We start from the raw sequence: 8,244 nt of genomic DNA, 5'->3' as shown, positions 1-8,244 counted from the left end.
CGCTTTCCTTGACAACACTGTGCATGAGAAATAAGTGGAAACTAATTTCATCATTCATCTTAATACATTTTGTCTACTGTCTCTTGTCCACTGATTTAGGGAAGAAGGAACAAGATCCATTTTTAAAATGACAAGTGTTTTTAACCACACAGCACTGACCAGGCATGGTAGCTAGTCTTCAAAGATGCCCCTTCCCCACCGTGAAACACATGCCCCAGCATTCACAGTGGAAATTACACTGTGTCATTTCCTTGCAACTTCTGCTTGAGACGTTTGGGTCACTAATTCTGGGAAAATCCAACAGCCATGGAGGAATTCCGACTACTCTGAGCCGGTCAGGCTGTGAGGAGCCCAAGCTGACCACAGAGAGAGGCCACATGAAGAGAGAAATGCCTTATTAGTCCCCAGATTCACCCCAGTCCAGCCACCGCAGCCCAGACCCCAGACATGGGAGTGAAGAAGCTCTTGGTGAGTTTTGTTCCGATGAGCTGACCACATGGCATGACCGACGACAAGCACGGATCCCCCAGCCGAGCCCAGTCAACTCCCAGCACTGGGAGAAACAGGCATAAACTTGATGTTTTACGCTATTAGGATTGGGGGGTTGCTATGCTATGGGAAATGACCAGAACACCAAGAAACAACCACAGAAAGCTTTTATTAGTCCAATGGTCTCTCTTTAGTTTCCTACAATAATCTTGAGTAAGCGGGGAATCATTTGGAGGTTGTACAAAGAAAGAAGGCATTATACCCATCAAAAGAAAACATTATAAATATTTGATGTGTTAAATACGAAAGTAAGGAATGGCTTTGGATTCCCTTCCTGTGGAAAATAAGAAATGGCTGTGGAGAAGTGGATGAAATAACCTCCACATATGATGTCTGAGAATCTTGTTTACATACTTCACCCCTTATAGAAACAAAACAAATTGCCTCATGTCAAGAGAGGCCTCGCACTTAAGGAAAATGAAGGGTTGCAGCATCTTAATACAGTGCAGGAGAGGACGTCAAAATCAATATAACAGAGACCATTGTCGTTGGAAAGTCACTTGAGTGATGCATGCAGAAACAGGGGGTGCTCTCCATTTCGTATTCCAACCCCTGAAATGACATCTATCTGGAGTGAAATACTAGGGGCTTTTATAGGGTTCAATTTCTGATTCAGCAACATCAACTGGTTTACGCAACAAGCAAGAGAGAGTTGAATGTGTGCCTCTGGGTACAGCTGGTGATCCACTGAAACCGTCAGCAATAAGTCTAGCAATTCTCCTGATCAATGTACACACAAGTCAAATAGGTCTAGTCGCTCCATTTATAGGAGAAATCAAAGAACTTGGAAGACCCAACCATATTTTCTTGTACTAAGAGTTTCTTTCTTTCCCAGAACATCTGCTTCACTCCACTGCCTGATTATATAGAGCAAATTTCCTAATATTGCACATATTATGCACAGGATCAAGAAAAACAGTGAATGACTAGTTGGCCTAAAAAAACAAAACAAAAAAAAAACAACAACAACACTGAATGACCAGTTGTCCTAATAGTTCAGTCTCAGGAACACATGAAGGCCAAAAGGTCTTGGTCTTAATCTTTTTGTTAAGTCATCTGACCTGTCCCCACCACAAGCCATCTGATTTTGATAAAGAAATAGTGGCCTTTGTTTCTAAACTGGGAATACTGACCATAAGAATATTACTCTACAGTTCACTGCAGATGAAATGGCTTTCTCATGTGTCTTCAAGACTGCAGTACCGTTGTTTTGTTCCATTATGTTTTGGAAGTGCAGTAATAGAGATGGGAAAGAAAAAGAACAGTTCAAGCCAAGCTTTGACCTGTAGGACTTTTATACCTAAGAGCAGTATTTCTGGAACAAAAGATTCCCATGAACAACTCAATCAATGTACAGACTCATTGCACTTTTTTAAAGATGTCTTTTATTGGTTGTACATTTTCCCATGAGATCAACACACCATTTCTGTCAAGGACACCTTTCTCCTGAACACCTATGTTATTTGTCCTGCTGTGAGGGGCATAGCCAGCATTTTTACAGAGAGAGGTGGTTGGGTGTCTTTTGCCATTGTCACTGTCTTCTCAGTCTTCAAATTGTTGTTTGAGTTAGTTCATAGGTTGACACAACACTGAACATGACACACGTGGCATGAAGCTGTACAGACACACGTACACACAGCCGGAGGCCAGTTACAGTATCTGGAGCTTGTCACTCCCTCCTCGGCATGAAATGGAAGAATATCCTGAGATGGGAAATCAAAGTGTAAGCTCCTTGTGAACAGAGGAGTTCAGGTTTGACTTAACCTCACAATTTCATTTTCTGTCTGAGGCGGTAAGAGTAAGTCAGAGTGGTCACCACAGGAACTGTGTAACGACCACTTAGTTCCACACCCCAGCCATTTCCTTGGTCAAACATACAGATTCAAAGAACTATTTTGTGGCACATGGGAACCTTTCTCTTCCTTTACTATGCTCTTAGATCAGGAAAGAGGAGGGAGATTATAAAGTTATGATTTTTACGAGATACTCTGATTGGAAATTTTACTCTAGAATGACCTATAAAAGGCAAATGATCCCCACCTTTGGCAACGATTACCATTCCTTATTTACTTACTGTTAATTCCTTGCCTATGAACACATGACTTTTTCATGAATAAGGACCCAGGACAGGTGGCCCCTCGAAATGTTAAAAACAAACATGATTTATTTAAAGCCACATTATCCCTCAATTCAATACATTTCAGGTAACCCCATAAAAACTTAACCTACATCACTACAAATACTTGCGTCTACCCTTAGTCTCGCGCATCAGCAATTTTGTTGGTTTGGGGATTTTGAGATAACATCAACAATGATAATAAGCAGTAGTTCAAAAGGAAAAAAATGACAAAAATGCACACAACCTGGACAATGGGAAAGCTAGGCTAAAAGGAAAATGCATGGGAGCCACCAGAGCCAATAAAGCAAAGACAACAAAGGCACGCTCGCCCACAAAAAAAATTTTTTTAAATATAACCCTGCAGTTATCAAGTTATAGTCATAATTTTCCTTTTCCCATACAATGACTAGGAACATTTTCACCTTAAGAAAGTCCCCCCACACATTTCCACATGGGAAACAGAGTTAAGTATATACCCCTGATTCCTTCTTTGCTTTTACAGCTCATGAGCAAACGTTCCTGTGGGGTTACAACAGAAATTTAAAGTTCACCCCAAAGATGTGGACACATCCCACCCACATCCTTCAGAGATCTTTATTTGATGAACTTCGAATGAATTCCATCCTCGACAGTTCAGCCTGTCTCATTCATAAAAGAAAGACATCACAATCCATGAACAAGAGATGGTTTCCACCAGGGACAGCTAGCAGCATGCTATACATGGCAGGAAAGACGTGGGATGCCAGTTGATGACGGAATCCACAACATGGTAGCCATTCTTCTATTTCAAACTCTCCTGAGACACAGTGTCGAAGCTGGGTTTCAAAGGACATGGGTGCACAGCCCTCCAGTCTCCTTCCAGAATATTTCAGGTACCAGGGAAAGATAGCAGAGCCTCCTAACTAGCATATGGAATTACTTCATTCTAGCATCAGGGGGATTAAACACCAGGCATGTTTTCCCTTGCCCAACAGCTGTCTTTACAATGAACATGACGTCAAAACAGATTTGGAGTGCAACAGAAGAAAACAATCGGTCATGTATACAAATACGAGGAAGGTCCATCATAAAATCCACACAAGGTAAGGAAAAAAGTGGGGGTTTTTCCCTTACAAAGACCAGATTAATGAGTGGAAGCAACATTCTCAGAGATAAAAATTGAAACACGAAGCTAGGGAAACCCACCTATTTTCCTAAAATTCTTGTAAAGTTCAATTTCATATAGAAATTAGATCTAGCATCTCATCGAGATTTTCACAAAATATATAGAAAAATGTCCCTGTGTTTAAATTAAAAGTTTAAACTACATCCCTAATACCCCTTTCAGCTTTTAAATGACCCAATGGGATGATTGGGGAATTATGTTCCAATTTGGAAGTTAATTACATAAAGAAAACATTTCTCTTCTAAAAATATCTGTTATTTTTGTAAAACATCATTTCCTCATTTCAGTTCATATAGAAAATCGCTATATGAGTTTCAAAAAATAAACTGAAGACAAACACAGGAGTAATGTGACAGGTAAATTGTCTGAAATTTTTTAATCAAACCCCCTTGGGTGGCTTTTACAGGGATTGGCTGAGAACTCTACCAATTTTTGCCAAATGTCTTTTTTTTAATCCTCACCTGAGGATATTTTTCCATGGATTTTACAAAGAGTGGGAGAGAGAGGGAAAGACAGAGAGAAACATCAATGTGAGAGAAACACATCGGTTGGTTGCCTCCTGCACATGCCCTGTCCATGGCCCAGGCCAGGGTGGAGCCTGCAACCGAGGTACGTGCCCTTGACTGGAATCGAACCTGGGACCCTTTGGTCCGCAGGCCAACGCTCTATCTAGTGAGCCAATCTGGCTAGGGCGCCAAATGTCTTTTTGACATATACAGTGTTCTGAGATGGCTGCTGTCCACTCTAGCTATTAAATTTGGTTTAGTGGCAAACATACCAGGATCAGAATTCACCATAGACTCTTTGTGTGTGTGTAGAAGGCACCCTATACGATTCCATTGACGTCTAAGCATTCCCTCATGTTCCGTTCATGACAGATAAACACCACCATGGTTTTCAGCATCCAAAGGCTGTACTGGATTCCCATTACCTGTAACCTTGGTAAAACCCAGCAACAGTAATCTGTTAGCTTGAGTCTCAGGTCATCCCCTTCTGTGTGCCAAGATTGTCCAAAGAGCTTTTACATTTTCCTACATATCAGTGAACAGAAATTACAACTCCTACTCTGCAAACACAGACATTTAGAAATTCCACCGTCCATGGAGAGCCCAGCAGTCATGCACCCCTGTCCCTGAAATCAGGTTGTTTTCAAGCACTTTAGAAAAAGAACCAATTTAAGGATCGATATGCATGGCCATCACATATTGATCTTTGCATTTTCTTTCAAATGATGCAGGCTTAAAATAAATGACCCTCTCTTCTTGCCCTTCCTCCTCCCTCCAAACTCTCTTAGCAAAACCCAAGCACTCATGGGCATTGTTAGCTACATTTCCCAGATTCCTGGGCTCTTTAGGGTCTTCAAGTTGTCACTTCATCCAAAGTTCCCAAGCCTTGAATAGCCACAGAGACTTCCAGTTAAAGGGAAAAATATTGGTAGCCGAATGAATAATCTGAATGGAGGTTGATGGGGAGCTCAGATGGACAAAGGTGACCTTCATCACACTCTCTTCCCCTTCCCTTCACAATAAGACACCCTTCCCCTCAGGGGGCCACTGATAGAGCCTGGAAACCAGTTCTGTGCTCTTGAGTCTTAACTCCCCGAGTATTGAACATGCACTAGGACACAGAAGTTTGAGATCAAAGGAAAATAAAAGGAAATATTGACTTTTCCACACAATTCACAGCTTTGAAAATTCAAACTAGCTTTTAGTGTTGCTTTAAATTTGGCCTTCTACCTCTTCTAGTGAAGACTGGTAGTGTGTTTCTATGCACATTCACAGCTCTCTGCACTGTGGGAAAAGCATACTCATCAGATCACCTTTGGTGTCCACCATTCTTCTTAAAGCCACCAGAACTGAAGAGTGAATGGCCCAGTTTTGTTTTTCTTCAGCCAGAAAGTAGCTGATGGATGGGTTGTATGCTCTCCAAGTGTGGCCTCAACCCTCTAATCGGTTACCTTTTCTCTGAGTGCCATATTTTAAAATGGTGACTCAGTAGAATCAACACCACCAGGGAAATGAGAATATTTTCTGATATCCAAATCAATGCCACTCTCTGAGTCTTCTTGAAGTTCATTATTTTTAGAGGAAATAATAAAGGTTTGGCTTCCTGATGGGTTCTTCTTGAAGGAGAAAATCTCTACAGTAATACTGAAACTAAGGTAAGGGATACAGACCTGCCTTCCAACTTCTTTTATCAGCTTGCTCGTTCATGGGTTTCCTAGCTTAGCACTGTTCTCTGCATTTATCTTTTCTTCCAGCCCCAAACCATGATTTCACTTCACAGTTCAGCTTCAAACCCCAAAGTCCAATGACAATCCCAAAGGCAGTGGCCTCACTTGTTTGTTGAAATAGCTTGCAGACTCCAATACAAACACTTGTAGTGCCCAAAATGATGTTAACCACTCATTTCTGGCCACAATAGAATATGACTTAAGAGGAAAATTACCCAACCCAGCTGCTCTTCCTTCAAAGGCCCAAGGCAAGTTTTATTATAAGGTCTAATATTTTGAATGCGGATTTGGCTAAAAGTTCCCTTAGATATTTTTTACAACTTTCAAGATTTGGGGACAGCAGAATCCATGTGGGCAGTCCATTCAGAAGTGCTGGTTCTGAGTTTTGATATATGAACATAGTCAGTTCCTTTCCCCATGTGTTAAGTCAGCCCAGGTCATATGTGATGGGCAGAGGAATAACAAGTACATGCAATCCAGGAAAACAGAGGAGACCATGATGGGCTGGCAGAAGCCACAGACACGAGGGGCTCCTCAGTAAGTTCTGTTTCCTACAGCAGGACACAAGGAAGTGCCTGAACTTTCCCCTGCTTTCCCTGAACTCAGTCTCCAAGTCGTAAGAGCCTCATTCCTTGAAAAAAGCCCTGAATCCCAGAAATGCAAAAGTATAACCTGGGGAAAACCCAGGCATGCCAGGATTAACTGCCTCCTGTCCATATCTGTCCACACTGACAACTATAATAAAGGAATACAATGCAAATCTCCCAAAATCTAACTGCCACTGCCTAAGAATAAAGAGTTTTGATGTCCTAGTTCAAGTGACAAGACAAGGAACATCGATCTGACAGCCCCAAGGAAGTAGCCTGGATGTCTTTAAAATACATTAACATATGCTTGTGTTACAAGGAGATATTGGTTTCTTTTCAAAAACACATCCCTACCTCAAAGTCCCTGACCTTGCTTTGTGTCTCTACATAGGCCCTTGTTCACTGCAGATAGAAAAGAGGCTTTTAGAGAAATTTTGCTTGTAAAAGGAGTTTGGGTTGGGAACTCAAAAAATTAAACCCTAATTTAAATCTTGATTCCAAATGACTCCATCATAAAACCTGCAAAGGTCAATGATATTTGCAGAGCTGTACGCAGTGACTCTCTAAACCCCAGAAAACCGACCCATCCTCTCTGTAGACACCAGGAGCAGGAGGCAAGTGATGTACCTGGTGGCAAGGCGCTTTCCCAGAGAAGAATTTCATTTTGAAGGCTCTGGAATTCAGTTTTGTTTCCCCAGGTAAAGGGAAAACATTCTTTTAGGTAAGCTGCTGGATTTAGGTACATCTGCCTTCTGAAGGCGTTTCCAAGTGTCATCCTAAGTGTGATGTATGTTTGCCTGATGATGTGGCAGGGGAAAACAAATGTTTCTGAAGAATAAAGAGCTGAAAGCTCTAAGTAAGAAGTGTTGTAGTGGTCTGGAAGAAAACAGAGACAGTGTGGATGACTGGCAGACGAAGTTATCTGTACGGCATTCTGTACAGACAGGAAGGTGCCCCGACAGAATTGTACACACAGGAGGCGGAGCCAATTAGACAGCTGTCTCATAGGGAAGACAGAGCTTTCACTAGAGGCTGTAGGGCTCAGAAATTCAGCCAGGCCTGGCAACCCAACATCATCACATTGGGAAAAGGCCATTTTGCTTAGACCCCTTAAAATAGAAAGTTGCTGATTATTTAAAAGAGGATTGAGGCAAAACAGCCCCATCATGTCAAGTCCAGCGATGGTACTCGAGGGGTAGGCCGAGGTCCCCTGTCACAGTGTGACCTTGGAGCTCCAAGTCCACTGACAAGTATTTTGACCGCAAACCATTCTTTCTTACTTCCTTAAAAGAGGCCCAAATAGATGAGGTGGATGACTTGGCAGATTTAAAGAATTTTATCTGCCTTCTGCTTCTGATGTAAGTATGGCCTCTCAAAGTCTCAAATCCTAATGGCTCTCGGGAAAAAGAAAAGCCAAAGGATTAGTGTCCAGCTTCATGATTCTCCTTGCACATAAATCACACCCGAAGCAAAAAGCAAAGCTAAGAGACAAGAGTGCAGTTAATGTCTACGAGAAGTGTGCCTTTTATTTCCAAGTTGAAGTAGGTTATGTTGGTTATTGCAAAAAAACAAAAAAAAAAGCAAAAAACAA

At 41.7% G+C, this 8,244-nt stretch overlaps 1 protein-coding gene across 1 annotated transcript in view; it reads right to left on the bottom strand.

The window, feature by feature from the left end:
- Nucleotides 1–1,937: 1,937 nt before the first annotated feature.
- The window catches only part of MAP2K6 (mitogen-activated protein kinase kinase 6), a 104,646-nt gene continuing 98,339 nt past the window's right edge, over nt 1,938–8,244 (bottom strand). The window contains exon 13 of the mRNA XM_054709034.1: nt 1,938–2,252. The gene's annotated coding sequence lies outside the window, so the exon portion shown is untranslated. The remainder of the gene's footprint in view (nt 2,253–8,244) is intronic.

Source organism: Eptesicus fuscus, chromosome 20, assembly GCF_027574615.1.
Source record: "Eptesicus fuscus isolate TK198812 chromosome 20, DD_ASM_mEF_20220401, whole genome shotgun sequence".
Classification (NCBI taxonomy): Eukaryota; Metazoa; Chordata; class Mammalia; order Chiroptera; family Vespertilionidae; genus Eptesicus; species Eptesicus fuscus.
Note: the sequence above shows the minus strand (reverse complement) of the source record. Positions and strands in the feature narration are given on the sequence as shown.